The sequence below is a fragment of the Lycium ferocissimum genome, chromosome 12 (genome assembly GCF_029784015.1).
Source record: "Lycium ferocissimum isolate CSIRO_LF1 chromosome 12, AGI_CSIRO_Lferr_CH_V1, whole genome shotgun sequence".
Taxonomy (NCBI): Eukaryota; Viridiplantae; Streptophyta; class Magnoliopsida; order Solanales; family Solanaceae; genus Lycium; species Lycium ferocissimum.
Genome location: NC_081353.1, coordinates 64,751,688 through 64,770,794, shown reverse-complemented (window position 1 = coordinate 64,770,794; position 19,107 = coordinate 64,751,688). Strand labels below are relative to the sequence as shown.

General features: G+C 33.8%; 1 pseudogene; it reads left to right on the top strand.

The window, feature by feature from the left end:
- The first annotated feature begins 10,127 nt into the window (after positions 1–10,127).
- On the top strand, positions 10,128–13,267 carry LOC132039521 (uncharacterized; annotated as a pseudogene).
- Positions 13,268–19,107: the final 5,840 nt, after the last annotated feature.

Genomic DNA, 19,107 nt, shown 5'->3' with positions numbered 1-19,107 from the left:
CCTTCAAGGAAATCAATAACAACTAACCATAATGTATTAATGTGTTTATAGGAGAAAGCATTCTACTCTGCTTCCTTTTACCTTAGAATGATACTTTAATATGTTTCGACGTACGACATGTACGTGTAGCAATGTCTTAATTTCATACCACAAAAAATAACATGTACATTCCTTGTATTTTATCTCTCCGGGAGACAGGTTGTGGTATTTCTTCATTCACTTCGGGAAATGAAACCTGATTATTCAAATGTGCTTGCAATACGACGTTCATCAATAACTCGTTAATTTTCTCAAGCACAAGAAGACATTGCTCAGAATATTTCTCAAATATTTTCTTTCTGCTTCAAGAGTAAAGTTTAAAGTTTTACCACTTCGGGAGTAAAGTTAGAATATTCAAAATATTTCTTCTTAATTATTCTACCTCTTCTGGAGATGAGTCGTGATAACTTCACAACCAAACGCACGTCCGTACTTATAAGCTTTATTAAATATTATCACATTCACTTCAGGGAATGGATCTATATTTTTAGCTTTTATCAAAAGTTCTCATTCTTCAGGAATAGAACACAATCATTTGAAAGTGTCTTAAGCATATCAAACCGTGATAGGTTAGAATTTCTTTCAAGATATTGCTACTTCAGGAGCAAATCGAGGTATACATATAATTTAGAGAATTTTCTCTAACATACTCTTTTTAAGAGTATATCAGGCTTCAAAGCAATTACTGCTTTAGGAGCTATGAAGCACCGTGAGATATCCAATTTATAAAATTATTGTAGAATAAATTCCACCACTATAATATATAAGCAGTAACTAAAATAGCATTAGCCATTTTTAACGACAGTGCTCTTCGGGAGCAATTTTGTTTGCATCTAAATTCCTGTAAGTGCAAGCCAGAGCTTTTTGAAGCAAGCTCATTTATGTGGTAGACTTTCCAAATAAGTCAAACGGCTTTCTGCATAACTTATGAAATACATAATGTTCAAGGAAGAATCTGACACTCAATAAAAATAATCATAGAGTAGATTTTCCTTTTCTCCCCTTAATTAGTAGTGCTTACCTGATACCTCCGGCTTACTGTTTGTCCACTAAGTAATCAATCGTACTTAGAATTGGCATATGATAAGCCTCTTATTTCTCCAAAGATATAAAACTTTTGCTTTTCTTTGGGACGTTCTACCTTCTCCCTTATCTCCAGACATGCAACGGTGGAATCTTCAAGTTCCCAAAAGATTGGAGTGATTAATACAAATACTATAAATATAATTTGGACACAGTGAAAGATTATTAAGTAAAATACTTATCTTGCACTCGTGCAACTTCAAGAATTGCATCAGAAATAGAGAATCAAACTCAAAATGGCAGAGTCTCGTGCTGATAACGTGTTATAAAATAATAAAATTAAAATGCAAGAGAACATATATATGAAAGAGACTTGAAGATTCATATGATTTCTTTCATGTCTGTGTGTCTTCAATAGGACATGAGTGGTCCTATTTATAGGAAAACTAATTTAGTAATACATTTAATGATCACCAACTAAAAGATAACTTATATTTGGTGATCACTAACTAAAAGATAACTTACTTTGGTGATCACTAACTAAAAGATAACTTACTTTGGTGATCACTAAAGTACTTGAATGATACATGGACATGCACTATTAAATATTATTTACAATAGATCTCTAGTATTCATTCTTTTTCCCCATAATGATCATTCCTGTAACACAATGTAAGAATTAAATTGATGAAAGACAACGAAGCACTAATTTGATCAAAGGGCGGACAGTAACTGCCATTTTAGGAACGCGTACAACCGTTGGAATATTATTTCTTTTTCAATTGGTAAACATTAAAAAGCCTAAAACTGATAATAAAAAAATAAAAAAAGAAAGGAATAAGCCCTTTAATTGGACAGAATATTGAACGGAAATGTAACTGAAAAATAATGGGAGTAAAACATGGAGATATATATGGCAACTTTCAAGGAAAGTGATAAACATCGGTATTTCAATTTAAATTGATGAAAACTAATGTAATAGTTAATTAGTTATTAGTTAGTAGTTAATAAGTTACATGATGCTTTTTTCTAGAATGCCACTTGGCTTAATGTGGTGCTTTTTTCTTTGGCTTTTAATAATAGATAGATTGAAAGATAATGTTTTAAAACTAAGTATGATTTGCTTGGAAAGTTGAATTGGAAGATTAAATTAAATTTGAATTAAAAGATAAAATTATGTTCTCATGTCTTAACAGATTAAACATATTAATATAGAAGTCAACTAATTAGCAATTAGTTTTTAATATCATAACCTTTTTTAAATATGTCAATGGGATATGATAAGAATATATTTTTTTTCATATAAAAACATCTAAAGTAATCAAAATCGTGATATGATATTAAGTGTCATTTTTAAGTCTTTAAAAAATTTAGTATAATTTGTTATTTAAGTATACATCATTAATGACGCTAAATTTATCGTGATATGATATTAAGTGTCATTTTAAGTCTTTAAAAAATTTAGTATAATTTGTCATTTAAGTATACATCATTAATGAGGCTAAATTTAGTATATTAATAGTTATATTTATTATTATACAAATTTATTTATTTTAAATATGTCAATGCAATTTGATTTTTTTAATTATATCAAACAAATAAGTTAATATTTTTTTTGCAATTAACTTCCTTTGAGGGTACGAATATATTAATATTAAGCCAAGGAAGAAGCCCTCTCCTTAAGCCAAGTGGCATTATCAGCAGAAGCCACATGTAACTTATTAACTTTTAACTAATAATTAATTAATAACTAATTAAAAAAGAATGCTTCAGAAACTTATTAAGATTGCTGGATAATTTTTGAGTTTAATTTGAAGACCAATAAACTTGTTTTTGCAGTTTTAGCTTTTGAATGGCAACTGCTACAAATCCACGTTTGATCCAACCGCCCCATTTATCATCTCTGTTCCCAATGTTTATGCGCTTTTCCTACCCTCACATGCTCCTGCAGTTTTCATTGAATACGGGCTTTGGATTTCGCCTTATTCTTCAAGTGAAAAGCATATGTCAGTTTCCCACATCTATTATTTTGGAGTCATGTTATTTGCAATGGTTATCATTGATTGACAGTAAAGATGTAGAAACTCTGCTGAATGGAGATGGAAGTGGGTCTTTTCAAATAAAGTTTCTGTTTTTCGGGCGTGCTATCAGAAGACATCACTGCAACAATTGTAAGCAAAAGCTAATCTTACCCATTTGTGCTTTTAATTTCAACTGCTTGGCTAAATTTTGTCAGTGAAACACTTCATGTATTTGTTATTATCGTGCTGAATAACTCGCATTCATTGTTGTGTTGTGATCATTTATAGTTTTGTAGCAGAGATGTGTAGGAGTGCAGAACGAGGGCATCCAGAGGTGAAACTTTCAGTGTTTGATTTACACTTGAGGTAGCATATTCTTTTACTTCTTATTTTTGGTTATTGTGTATTTGAGGTTTATGGATATGTGGGGGGAATTGGTCCACCAAACCAGTGAACATTCCTTATGGAATGCCTTATGGAGTAAAATTAGGATATGGAGGTTTTGCCAAGGAAATATGAAAGTTCATACTAGAAGAGGGATATAGGCATATAGCAATAATATGTAAGAGATGAACCGGTACAATTAGAAGGCCTTAAAGGCGAAGTTCCATTGATCATCCTTGCTCACAATAAATCGTTATCTGTCTATGATAAATGGATTTTAATTTCGAGGAGATGGAGTGATGTGATTATGAGCAAGTCATTTACAGAGAGACCCTGAGAGAAAAGGAAGTTTCCTTCTAGGTCCATTGCAGTTAGATGAAGTTCTTGGGTGACCTGGTGTATCGGCATCCACTATTACAATTCTTGAATCTTTCTATGTAATTGGTCAAAAGTTTAACTTTTTCTAAAAGAAGTTCGATTTTTTTAATTCTCTTTAAAGTCTTTGATTATGGTGTTGTTATCTTACATTTTTGTTGATTTGTTGGTTCAACTTGTGTTGATTAACTTTCTGCTATTTGAATTTTTTATGAGTAGCAGTTCTAATTTTAGAGACTTCAGGGTCCATACAGGTGTGTGATTTATTAGAGTACTTATAATAGAGTCTTAAGAGAATTTTTAAATTGCTTTAAAAGATAAATTGTTTAGTATTGGAATGCTTTGATCGTGTGGAATGGGAAGAGAGATTCATATAGTTGGACCAAGTCAAGATTGTAAGTTTTATACCAAACATCACATGCATGTAGTTTTCTTTGATGTTGAGATATCTCTTCTATCTAAATTCTTGATAGATTTGATTAATACAAAGTCACACATTTTACCGAGGAAGTAATTGTTGCGGAGATGTTTTCTTATTACGGTGTCAACTATAACTTGGAAACACATACTGAAGGAGCTCTGTGTCTTGGCATGGATCGGAAAAGCGAAAAATGGTTGCTAAAATATGGGGACCCGTTTTAATGTCTGTTATCAGGATATTTTTTGAGTTCTCAGAATCTGTGACACAATAGTCCATGAAACTATGTTTTGCAGTTGTTTGTTCGTTTAGACTTCTCTAATAAAATGAGATGATCATTAGTTTAGAACTACTGGTCATGACCTCTATGGCTCTATTCCCAGAAGAAACTGATACTCACAGATTTATGCCTCAAGAAGTATACTTACCCCTGCCTAATCCTATCCTATCAGTTTGTTACTCTTCTTTGCATGCTAAAGACCTTGGATCTGTTATTAATTAATTTGTTACTGCTGTGACACTGAATATTACTGTATTTGGTATGAAAGTTTGATACTTCATATAGGAGGCACCCATCAATGACTTTTGATTGAAATCAAAACTATAACTATTTAAAAGTCTTAAGCTTTATCCAAAACTATTCCATTCTGAGTCTTACTATTGTGTAACAACTCTCTCATGATTTGTATAGCCACCGATTGAAAATGAAAAAGATGGGGCACTAATGAGGGAGTCCTTCACTTCTCATAACTCTGCCTCGTCTGGATTTTCCCAGTAAGACAACAATCAGATGAACTGAGTTCTACTCAATCGATTTCTTTACTGTGTAAGCTTCCTTTGAGGTGCTGACAACAAGTAATTTCAAACAGGTTTTTCCTCTTTACTAATTTTCTTTCTTTCTAGAGGCGACAATATTTGCTGTCGGCTTTGATCTCATTCTTCTGTCAGAGGCTACACTGCAGCAACTACTAAATCTGATGGATTCAATTATCTTAACCATTGATCAATGATAGAAGCAACTTTTTAGGTTTTTAAATAATTATAGGAATATGCCTTTGTTTAAGAAGTCCTTTTCGTACAAGATTAATATTATAGGAATGTTTTCTCCTTGCCTGAACTCTTTTCTTTTTGAAAATACCAAAATGCTAAGCAGAGAATATTGGCTTTGTATTTTAATTATGTTTCTATATATAATACAAGGGGAATCATTAATAGACTATGATACGGCGAAAAGGAGGCTAAACTATATTGTTGCAAGTGACTCAATTTTACATTATCATCTGATGCCTAAAAGTGTATATTAATAAGAATTCGTCAGTCTGATTATCACGATTTTGCTTTGCGCTAACACTTGTTATATATATGATAAGATCATATGTCGTTCAAAGATAAATTATTTGATTTGAAATTGATTTTTGTATTGCAGGAGTCTACAATGTGAAGGAAGTGATATGTTTGTCTTTGATTCCATCGGTGAATTCTCGACAAGAAAATAAAATTAAGGAAGAATGTTAATGCACAAGTATCTTCTGATGAATTCAACCTAGGACTTTTAAATTGGCAGTCTTTGATATATGCATCATATAAAGAGTTTGTTGCTGGTTTTGTATAACAGATTGCTGCTAACATTTGTAGATTGACTACTTAATGACGCATTAGAAAAGACTGTTATCACAGCTCGATATAAACAACAAGTAAAATTGCCAGCGGTTACCCATCCATTGAATACTGAGTGAAGTATATACTGGCATAGGATCAATGCCATATTTTGTGCTAAGTGGTTGCACCACACAGATATCATCCGGGCCAACTATTACGTCAGGATGCTCATGGGACAAAATATGTTTTGAAGGGGTTGCAACTTCAAAATTTTCAACTCAATTGTCAGAGTTCCGCACAAAACTTGCAATACACAAAAGCAAAATAAACGGTAGGTGCAACTTCTGTTTCTGTATATGCTTTTCTGGATGATATTGCGGTGCAATTCTGTAACAATAGGTTTCATTTACTCTGGAATGATTGACGGAGAGGCACTTATAGGGATTTAAACTTCGATATATTTATCTTCCAAGGGTTATACGTAGTACAACAATTCTTGCATTAGCACAGGTTTCATTCGTTCTTCAGTACCTCTTCAAGAAGGACTACATAGATGTCAGAGAAGAACCACAAATAGTAAAAGAAAAGAACATACACTACCAGAAAATTGTCTTTTTCCGACTACCAATTCTGACTACAAAAAATCAGTCGCAATTTTTTTCCGACTACTGTAGTCGGAAAATTCAATTTTTATGTTTTATTTTTTTAAAAATATTTATCCAACACCACTTCCGACCACTGCAATGTAATATCTGACGGAAAATTTCAGGAATGAAATATTCCGACTACGATAGTCGGACAAGTCATATAAAAATAGTCAACATAATTTTGACCAAACATCCCGACAACTGTAGTCGGAACACCTTTAAAAAGTTAATTAAAAATATTATTAATATTCCGATAGACGTAGTCGGAATATATATGTAAAAGAAATAGTTAAAGTGAGTATTTATTATCCCGACAGCGGTAGTGGGGAAGTTAAAAATAATTAAAAAGATTACATTCAGACTAGTATTAGGTCTTTAAAACATTTCTCCTCTCCACACTCTAATAGAGTTTCACTTCCTCTCCGATCAGACCAGCAAATTGATGGTTAGAGCTTGGTTTCACTTTCTCTTCGGTATATTGGATAATTCTACCTAAGTTTGAAATCAATTCATTTATGATCTGTTTTGGAAATACTGCTAGGGTTTCATCTCGTATGTTTTATATTTATGGCTTCTTAAGATTATGCTTTTATGTTATGTGGTCTGAGTTCTTAATCCAGTAATTAATATTTTAATTATTGGATCAATATGTTGTGTTTGTTTGGAGAACATGAAAATGGGTTGTGTATCTCAATTTGCATTTAGATAGCATACTCATAAGATATTACAGCTTTTAAATAAACACATCTATATTTTTGTTCTTTAAGGCGAAAATGTGTTTAATCCACATGGCTCATGAATATAAGTTTAATTTATCATCTTAGGTATTGTGAACATGGTTCTGTTTTAGAAGTAAAAACTTTCAAGCTTTTTGCTAAAAGTAATTAGTAGAAATCATGCCTATAGGATTAAACATCGACTTATTAAACTCTTAGCCTATTGAATTCGCTAAAAGGAATTAGTAGAACTTGTTGTAACTTTAGAACTCTTCTTATTGAATTCCTTGTCAAGACATTAGGTTGAAATTAGGACTAGCTGAGAATGAATATCTACATGCAGTGGCGGAGCCAGGATTTTTATCCAGGGGGTTCAAAAATTCTAAAAGGTAAATACACGAAGAAGTCAGGGGGTTCAACATCTACTATATATACATAACAAAATAATTTTAACTTTGAAAATACACTGTAATTTTTCGCCGAGGGGGTTCGGATGAACCGCCTGGAGCCAATGTGGCTCCGCCCCTATCTACATGTTGAATACACTTTTTTAGTCTTAGTAGCATTCTGTCCAAAATATAAGAGAATATAACTCTTAGCCTATTGACCTTCAGTTTGATTTAATGACATAAAAATATGTCAAACTTATATGTAAAACCACTGTTTGAATCTATTGTGCATGAAAGTAGAATGTTTGCTGTTGAAGGATTGATAGCAGTATGAGCAATTGTGAAGGATGTATAATAGGACTTATCCTAATCATTTGTTTGCTGTTGTGAAGCAGTGTTGTCAAAGGCGCTCTTAAGCCCTGAAGCGAGGCTCAAAACATGTTGAGCGCTTCGCCGAAGCTTTATGTGCGCTTGTTGTCATCATCAAGGCTCTAAGACATACTTTTCCTTGCCAATGAGCCTTTCTTGAAGAAGTGACACTAGATATATGATATTTCACTTTATCGTAATGTTTTTATAATTTCTTTGTCCTTAAATTTGTTATTCACACTTACTGCTATTAGTCTTGGTCTAAACACATATATATTTGTATTTTTGCACCATTGCGCCTTTTTTCATTAATGCCTAGACTTTATTTGCGCTTCGCGCTTAAATCCCCAACTGACCTTAGAGCTTTTTTGCACTTTTCGCTTTTGATAACACTGTTGTGAAGGATGTATACTGGTTTTCTCTCTGTCTCAGTTCTATACTCAATAGGCTCTGTTGCTGAAGCAGAGCTGGAATAAGATAGTTACTTTAGGAAACCCTCTTGCTTCGTAAAAGGATTAACTCTAGCCTACATAAATTAGCACCCATTTCCTTGCAGCTATTAGCTATTCTGATGAAACCTCATTTAACTGCAAGAATAGACTAAAAGGTTGAAAACTTAAAGGTAGATAGAGGTTCTTACAATTTAAGTTGGTTAATTAAGAAATTCACTGGAAGTTCTTAGCTTTATATTTTTATTTTTTTTGATTACATGGGAACCCGCAGCTGCTACCCCTCGGGTGCGCACAGGATAAACCCAACTTCTGTGCAATAGGTCGCAAACCACACAGGAGAGGTAACCCGCACTATATCCCCATTTATTGTTGAAATGGTGAAGGGTAAGTAATCCTTATGTTTTTCCTGAATTTGTTGAAAGTACAAAAATTAAGATGGTTTAATTTTAATGCAGGTTCATTCCCTCATATGCCAGGAATATGATTACAGCATCTTTTGAACCATTTTTTCGTGATGCTTGGGGTAGATACGAGGACTTCCCATACGATGTTAGAATGCTAATGTGGGCTCAGTTTAAGGTATATGGCAGATAAAGTGTATTTATGTAATACTTCATTTAGTGCTTTTAAATGCATGAATTTGGCATGTTGTGGATTTTGATTTTACTCCAGAGGGAGAACACACTGGATGTTAAAAAAAAAAAAAAAAATGGTTTTCTCATGTTTCGAAAATCAGAAAGTTTATTAACTCTAAGGTAAGATTAGTTCTAAGATTTTATTAACTCTTTGGGGTGTTTTTAATGTGGCCAATGATTTTTTTTTTTTTTTTTTTTTTTTACGTCATGAAATCATTTTTCAGTGTTTGTTTACTTTGAATCGCTGAAATGTTTCTCTCAAAGAAATAATTTTGTTTTGGTAAGTCGAGTTATTTTTTCTTTACAAAGATGCCAACTTTACTTCAAATAACTTGTTTCAATCAAACGCTTAGTAGGCGTCATAGATATGAATTGGTTATTATTTGGAGGAAATAAAGGTAGTATTTGAAGGTAACTTAAAAAAGGTATTACGAGGTTGAAGTTGTGTTTGGATATGAAAACACAGTTGATTTTTTGTAAGTGAAAACTTGAAAAACCCCAAAGCTGTTTTTCAAATTCCATATTTCAGCTTTGAAGTTGAAATAATGGGCTAATCTGATAACCAAACACTTAATTAATCTCTCAATAATATTTCAAAATTTTGAAACAAAATCAATGGACACAGATTCATTAAAACAGTACTCCCTCCGGATCAAAAAAAGAGTCCACTTAGCCATTTGCACACCCCTTAAGAAACTACTCACTCCAAGAAAAAAATATGTAAATTGACTAAACTGCCCCTAATTAAATAGGCATTGGGATTTGATCACATAACACTTAATAGGGGCAAATCTGAAAAGATAAGTTAATTGTTTCTTGATTTAATAAGTGGACACTTTTTTTTACCCAAGAAAAAAAGGCTAAGTCGACACTTTTTTGATCCGGAGGGAGTATCTTACATCCTATATCATGTATTGTGGAGTACTACATGTCACCTACTTTTTATGACCAACCAAGCACTAGAAAATGATATTTTCTTTCACTGAAAATGTTTGTCTTTTTTCATTCAACTCCTTAGAAAAGTTATCTTAGGTTGACTAGGAAAAAACAGCCGGGAATAATGGTAGCGGTGAGAATTCTTAAAAAGTAGTTTTTCTTGGTTGGAAATAATGGACCTTTTTAATCTGGATTCAATTTGTTGATCCTTTTGTGCAAATATTATAGGCTTACTGGCTTACCAGGCAGAGAGATATGCCATTTGCTGAGCTCAAGAACGATTTAGCTTCAGTTATCTTTAGTTGCTTTAATTATTTGTTACTTCACTGTTAGGGAAGGGTCAGTACAAAGGAAATATTCGGGTTGTCTAATTCAGATGTAATCACCCGGAAAATATGAAGGTACGTGACAGTTTAGTTCTCCGTTATTTCCTTCATGCTCATTACAGCTACTAACACCTCAACATGAATTATGTGATTTAATTGGAAAATTTTAGTAATGAGATGACAATAACTTGATCAAGTAGCACTTGTAGACGATTTTGTAAAAAGGGTGGCAATCTCGGCAAGCTACTGTATGTAAAGAATAATGATTGTGGAATTCAAATTGAAGAAGAAAAAGAATTGAAAGAGAAAAATAAAAAGCAAGGTGACCTCAAAGATGTGACCTGAGAACACAAGTATATCTATGTCCTACAAAACAAAAGCACCAAAATACCTGTTCCCAGGCACACTACTCAGGGGTCTGCCATTGTTCATCATACACTATAATGAGAAGATATCAGCAGATGTTGGCCTTTTTTTTATAGTGCCCTTGTGAACAAATTGCATGATCACAATGTGGTTATTCTATCAATACAAGGAGAATATAATGTGGTTATGTCGTCAAAATCCATAGTAATGACCTAGTATAGAATAATACTCATAAAATTGCTCTCAGTTTAATAAGAGAAATTTCACTTTGCGCCTTTATATAAGTTACATAAGGTTTATTTATGTGTACTTTATGGGTCCATTTACTAACTCACCCAAATCACGTCTTTTCTCAAACAATTTCTGTGCAACTTGATATGAAATTAAGGAATAGTTAATTAATAGAGTAAAATGGATATATTGCACCTAGATGACTGATAGTCTCATGTGTTATTCTCATTTTGCAAGGGGGATGAAATAATGGGAAGGTTCATTATATTTAGTAAAGACTCTGAGCTCTGAGATTAGAAGCGGGCAATTATCATTGACTGGAAAAAGAGTTTTAGAGGTCGGCTTCTAATGTGAGGTGAATCTTTGATCTTTTGCTACGCCTAGAGACTGAAAACCCTAACTTATTAAACCCTAACTTAGTTATAATGATGTCTGTTGTTATTGTGGGCAAGTAGAAGGGCATGGCATATTAAAGTATTTTTCTGTTAACGGTTTCTTCTTTCCCTATAAAATTCGCATGCTTCAGCCAAAGAAAGGGCTATTAGATGGGTGATTCTCTTTTAAGTGTTTATCGACTATGATCAGTATAAGTTACTATTGGGTACCCAGACAAACCATCTCTAAGAGAGGAAATTTTGCATCTCCGATCACTCCCTTTTCACTCGACTTCAGGTTTTTCACTTGAGAAAGTCTTGTCCTTTGTTTGTTTGTTTCTTTTTTCCCCTTTTCCGTTCAATTTTTATTCAAACCCCACCCCCCGCCCCCCACCCCCCCCCCACCCCCGGTGGGGGAAGTTGCAGAAACATGAGAATTTCCAAGAAGCTTATGCGTGGAGTATGTTTACCATGTGATTGAATATAAACAGTTTAGGTCAAATTTGCAATTGCCAGTGGAATGTTGATTTCCTATAGTGCCGTGATAACATATTTCAATTCCCTTGTTAAAATAAGAGTTCATAATGATTACTGTCATTTTCACTTTTATCGTCCAGCTGTGATTATCCTTGAGGGGGTCAACACCCTAATGCTTCTTAGATTTGCCAAGAAATCTCGACCCTTGTAATTATCCTCCATTATTAATCTTGTTGACACTCTTTCATTTGTTTTCAGCTGGTTCGTGGTCATGTTCTTCCTGGGATCTTTTCCTGTCTTAAGGTGCATAAATGCCTTGATTGATTTTCAATTAATTGTCTCATCATCATCTTGATAAGTTTTTTTACTTTTGGTGTACTAGGGTGCTCGTACAGTGCACTTTCAGGATTTCAATGTTGAGGTGATGCAATGTCTAACAATTCAAAATGTAAATGCCAATATTCAACAGAACTTGTCGGCCACAGATGAAATAATAGCGCCGAATTTTGTTTCTTTGCAAGTGATTGGTATGAAGCTCATTTGATTCTTCCTCATGTACTTGCTAAGATCGTGACACAAAAAGCGGACAAGCTGGTTATGATATAATTCCCATGGCAGAAACGGTTTACTCATTTTCTGCTCTACCTAGCCTGTACAAACTTATTAAAAAGGTTTGGTTTGGTTGAAGTTCTAATTTTTAGAGCCTGTTAGCTCAACCTTTTTTTTTGTTTGTTTTTTGCTCAGCTTATAAGCTGCTTTTTAAGCCCAATTCAAACGGGCCAATTTATTTTTTTGAGCTTATTTTAAGCACAAAATGGTATAAGCTGGCCAGCCAAACACTCAAAAAAGCTGAAAACAGCTTATACAACTTATAAGCTAAGCCAAACGGGCTCTTAGTTTTATCAGTGAATTTCTCGCGTCTTTCTCGCGTCTGAACTTTTGCTTCCCTTCCTTTTTGTGCAATGCTTATGTAGTCCTCATGGAATTGTATATCTAGCTGCAAAGTAGCATTATTTTGGTGTCGGCAGGTGGATCAAGGCTATTTATTTCTAGTTTAGAGAAAGACGGTGAGCTACTTTATCTACTTAGAAAATTGGCATGTGTATGAATACTTCTTAAGGCGATTTATCAGTTACTCCTCATTTCAGTTTGTTTGTCTGAGGAAGTATACATATTTCAATTTTCATGTTATGTTATATTATATGTTCACTATAACAGAATTTCACTATAGCAGTCAAAAAATATCGTGACAAATGATTTTGTTATAGAGATGTTTGGTTGTCGTCATCGAAAGTTGTTCTTTTTCTCTCATCCTTGCTTTTAACCCTTTTCGTTATTTCCGGTGGCTGTTGTTCTGTTTGTTTTGAATTACAATTAGAATAACCTCACGAGTTTCTTTTTCATCAGGTATTTTAGCAGCTTCTCTGGTTGCTGAGGTTTCAGGTGGCTCCTCTAATGTTCGAGAAGTTTGGAAGCTCCATTTCAAGTGAAAGTTTGGTTCAATAGACTGAAAAATGGAGAATCAAGATCTGTATGAAAATGAATTGGGAATTGTTAAACTTATAATTACTAGACGACAAATTGTGTTGTATCAATCATAAAGTAATTTTAAGGCCTAATACATATGTAGCCTCCTGAACTTATCAACATTTTTCATGTAGGCACCTCTACTAAGGTTATGACCTATTAAGCACTTAATCTATATTGAAATTGTGTCTATTAGACACAAATTGCTGATTGTCAAGGAGAGTGTATTACAGCTCTTCTGAGAGAGTGATTGAATCCTAGTTTGCTTTTCTTTTTTTTTTTTTTCTTTTTTTTTCTGCTCTCTCCCCCTCACCCCTTTGTCCTCCAATCCACCATCAACACCATTTCTCTCCTTTGCAGATTATCACCATTTTAGAGTGATGAAAACCTCAAATTTAAAGCAGCAAGTACATACAAAAAAGGATCATTACCAACCTTAACTAGCATAGAACAAAAGAAATTAATATCTTCCAACTACAGCACTTATCAAACTTGCTAGATTCTCAACCAAAGAACCCTTTTCACTCTCACGTTATCTTCATTAATTAATCCAAGACCCAACAGAATTTCCCATGACCACAGCTAGAAATCCACGGCCACCATCAAAGAGAACATAGAGTTCGGGGGAAGGACCCTGGGGGAGAGGGGGCCTTCTTTTTCTTTTTTTCAGTTAATACTCATCACAAAAAATTTATTGAAATAATAGACATGATAGTGTAAAGTTTAAATTGCTATTAAAATTTACGACGACATCGGATTGAACAACAGTGAAACTAGTACTCTTTCGAGTTATATCTAATCTGATTTGCTTGAAGAAGACGAATAACGGTGATGTACAGAGAGAGTTTGCTCTTTTTAATTCCAGGTGTCACTTAGTTATTTGTTTTCTTTTCAGATCGCGTTTGAGACTCACACTCTTTAATTTTGTGAGAGATTGTGTTTAATAGACACAATTTGAATATAGATAAGGGGTTTAATAGGTTATGCCCTTAATTGAGGTGCCTAAATGAAAATTGTTGACAAGTTCAGGGGCCACATATGTATTAGGCCTAATTTTAAAGTAGACTTTCTTGCCTTGAAATTTCAAGTAGGTGATAATGGTCCAAAGCGATAAAGTTCCCCCTCCTTTCTTTTAAGTAAATCAAGCCATAGTAGCTGGTAGTTGCGAGTCCTATAATACAAGCTTTCACAATACTATAATCTTTCATATTTTCATCAAGACAAATGAAAAGTTAGTTCGAGAAAACATTTTGTAAAAAACCAAAACCAAGTCAACGATCAAACCACCACTAATTTGATCTTGAATTGAGTTCTAGTATACCAAAACCAAGCTCATTTATCAGCTGATGCTGGTGGCTCAAAAAGCGGCGAAGCAGTTGATGAAGCTTCTGGTTATTAATTCTCATGGCAGAGACCGTTTACACAGTTTCTACTCTACCTAGTCTATACAAACTTATTAAAAAGGTTCGTTTGAGTATTAGTTTTATCAGTAAATTTTTTCACGTCAGAGCATTATTTCGTGCAGTGTTTACGTAATGCTCATGGAATTGTATACCTAGCTGCAAAGGAGCGTTACTTTGGCGTCGGAAGTGGATCAAGACGACTTATTTCAATCGTAGAGAAGCATGTTCTTAGAAAATTGACTTTTATACTTCCTAGGGCGATCGATCAGTTACATTTGTTTGTCTTAGAAAGTATACACATGTCAATTTTATGTAATATTATATTATATGTTCCACTATAATATCATTTCACCATCGCAGCCAAAAAAAAAAAATTTATACTAGTTACTCTTTGAGTTTCCGTCTCGTCAGGTACGTTGGCAGCTTCACCTGTTGCTGAGGTTACAGATGGTTTCTCTGATATTAGAGAAGTATGGAAGGTCCACATTTAAGTGAAAATTGGTTCAATAGGGCATAGGCTTTAAAACGGGTAAACAAGATATCAAGATTTGTATGAAAATGAACTGGGAGTTGTTAATTTTAGATAGACGACAAAAATTGTGTTACGTCAATTACAAAATAATTTTCACGTGGACTCTTTGCCTCAAAACTCGCAAGGGGTCGTGTGTTAGGAGAGATAGGATGGAATGCGATTATTAGGCCCATGAGATTGAAATTAGGAGAGATAGGATGGAATGCGATTGGTCTATGGGATTGAAATTATCCCTTGTTTGGTGGTTGAGATAACTCGTTTGGTATTCCACCCAATCCCCTCTATATGGGATAATAGATGGGAAGGTGGGATAAGTTATCCCATCTTATGCCACCCCATCCCGTCTAAATGGCATTAACTTATCCTACCAAACGCCCCCTAAATAGGTGAAGTGGTTCAAGCATAGCGACCGTTTTTTAAGTAAAACAAGCCACAATATTTGGGCAGTTGCAAGTCCAATAACACAACCCTCAGAACAACTATAATTATTCCATATTTAAATCAACACAAATGCAAACTTCAACAGAGAATGAGTCTTGTAAGAAACAAAGTCAACGATCAAACCACCAATATTGATCTTGAATTGTGAGCTCCAACTCAATCAATTACACCTATTTTTTCACTATTATTTGATCTTGAATTGAGTTCAGCCTGATCAACTATACCAGTTTCTTCAACTGTACGGAATAAAAAAGGCATTTGAGACGAAGTGTAAAACAATTCATAGACACATGTTTATCCCATCAAGGACTCCAAAAACATTAAACAGAACTTCATACAAATTACATAAAGGTAACTCATTTCTCAACCAAGAGTTGAATATCAAAACCAGTAGCATAATATGAGACGAAAAGAGATGAACAATGTTGTATCATTCGAGTTCAAACAAAGGAAAAAATCACAAATATTGCCACATTGGGATCAGGAGTTGAACGCATTTAACTGGGAATTGTTATATTTAAATAGACGACAAAAATTGTGTAAAAATACCACAATCAAGAGGGAAAACTGCTTTTGGGCTTCCAATAAACAATGCCCGGGGAGACGAATTTGGCGAACACATCTGGCCTAAACTTTAGGTATCCGCGGCAGCCCCAGGTGCGGCCCCAGCAATTCTTCACGATATAGTATAGGCCCAGCTTATCATGACCATAGCCTATAATCATCATACAATGACCGACACTCTGGATATCCCCACAATCTGCAACTCCAATGACAATCTGAGACAACAAAATAACAAGAGATCAATTAATACCAATTGAAATAACTGTTCACAATTATCACACAGAGTAGGGCATCCAGACCGATGGATCTTGCTCTTTCAAAGTTCTGATGCTTCCATAGTGTGTGGCTCCCAAAATAGGATGTTTATTTAAAGTAGGCAAAATGTCATCTGCAGCCAAATAGCCCCAATCCACAATGGAAACCCTGCGTCCCTTCAATAACACAAGACAAGACTTTAACATATTTGAGAACATAGTCACTGATAGACAGACAGGTTTCATTCCACTTACTTCAATATTATCAGCCTTACAGAAACATTGATACTCATAATCATTAAAGGGATACTTTTCTGCAGTATGAAGACCACCATCCCTTATGTAGTTGAAGCAATGATCAAAAGACATAGAAGAACGAGGCCTATCTACACAGTCAAAGAGCTGTTGTTTCGATAGAGGAATGGCTAAACGTGGGGGTAATGGTTCCGCAGGGGGTCTTGCACGATCAAACACTTCTGCTTGGATTGCCAGTTTGGCACTAAGAACATCAGACGCAGCATGACAAACACAGGAGACTACAAATTAACAAAACAAAAAAGATCATTGTTTTTGTAAACAAGTCTTCCTTACAAAAATTCTCATAACAAAAATGATGATGATTTTTCCAGAAGATAGTTTTAGGTTTACTGTGTCAAAAGAAACGGAAAAACAAATGGCTTTATTTTACTTTAATGCTACAGTTAGCCATGTTTAACGCTTTTTAATGACTAGGAGCCGATTTACTTTATTTGAAGTAAAAAATTGTAAAATGTATAAGGAAAAAAAAAAGGTGAAGCACTTACATCCCGTTTGGAGGAGGACTGGAGTCATTCTCTCAGGCCCAGACCATACTACAACAGCCTAAAAGTGAGGAGACAGATTAATTAGAAAAACACATAAATAATCTATCAAGGTAGGTTAGATTATAAAGCCAAAAATTACATCATTAGAAACAGAAGCCCCATAGTCTTCCAAAGGTCCATCTGGATCATCCATCTGATGGAACATTAACAAATTCATCATATCAGTTAAGCAGATATCAAAATGAGAGATTTGACAAAATCACTCGTGTGTAACTTCAAAAATTGAATACTTTGTACAGATAAAAACTTTTAGCAACTAAATTATACTTGAAAAACACACAAAAAGGTGAAATATGAAGTACTGAAAAATGAAGTAATGATATTGGGAAAATATGAAGAAACGACACAAAATAAACAAAAAGAAATATGAAGTCATGATATTGCCAAAATATTAAGTAATGATACGTAATAAACACAAAAAAAAAAGGCAAAATATCTAGTGATGAAAATATGAAGGAATGATATTGCGAAAATATGAAGTCATGATACAAAAATTAGGGGCAAATATAAACATAAGCTGAACTGATTCAAAATCTGGTTCAGATATACGAAAAGGAGGTATAGAACTTAACTTTTGAGAGTAAAATCTCAATAAGAATGGGAACGGCAAGAAGAAAATGTTTGAGAGCTTACCTTTTGAAATTTCAACGAGATGGGTAGGGGGCACTGCGTCTAGGGTTAAATTAAGGGATGAGAGTGGTATTTATATGCTTTTGGAAATCACGGTAAAACATTGTATGAAAATGGCTGGAATTATAAAAAGTGTCCTTAGATTGTAAAATGCAATGTAGTTTGAGTAAATCAAAATATCGGGAACAAATTGCGAGTAAATATGGCTAGGATTGAAATTTAGTTTCTACGGAATGTCTTAGCACGATTGTAAAACCCAAGTGTAGTTTGAGTAAATCAAAATATTGGGAACAAATTGCAAGTAATTATGGCTAGGATTGAAATTTAGTTTCTAGGAAATGTCTTAGCACGATTGTAAAACCCAAGTGTAGTTTGAGTAAATCAAAATATTGGGAATAAATTGCATGTAACTATGGCTAGGATTGAAATTTAGTTTCTAGGAATTGTCTTAGCACGATTGTAAAACCCAAGTGTAGTTTGAGTAAATCAAAATATTGGGAACCAATTGAATGTAACTATGGCTAGGATTGAAATTTAGTTTCCCGGAATTGTCTTAGCACGATTGTAAAACCAAATGTGGTTTGAGTATATCAAAATATTGGGAGCAAATTGCAAGTAACTAAGGCTAGGATTGAAATTTAGTTTCTAGGAATTGTCTTAGCACGATTGCAATACCAAAAGTAGTTTGAGTAAATCAAAATATTGGGAGCAAATTGCAAGTAATTATGGCTAGGATTGTCTTAGCACATTAATCAAAAACCAAATGGGTAAAAAAGTAAACATAATCATCATTGATGTAGAAAATGTTTTCAAAATGAATTAAGACTCAAAATTTGTTTCTGGAAGAATAAATTGTATTAAAATTAAAATATGGCTCCTAAAGTTGTAAAATTCGAAATGTAGTATGAGTAAATTACTATATTGGTTATAAATTGTTAAATATGGCTTAGATTGAATTTAGTTACTAAGCATTAAGAATTGTAAAAACACCTTTAAAAAAAGGCTAAAAACTAGTTTAGAAGTAGGGAAAAAATAATCATTGATGTAGAATGTTAAACTCGATGGTGAATAACTATATGTCTTTAACAATTGTAAAAGCCTTTATGGCTTAAAATC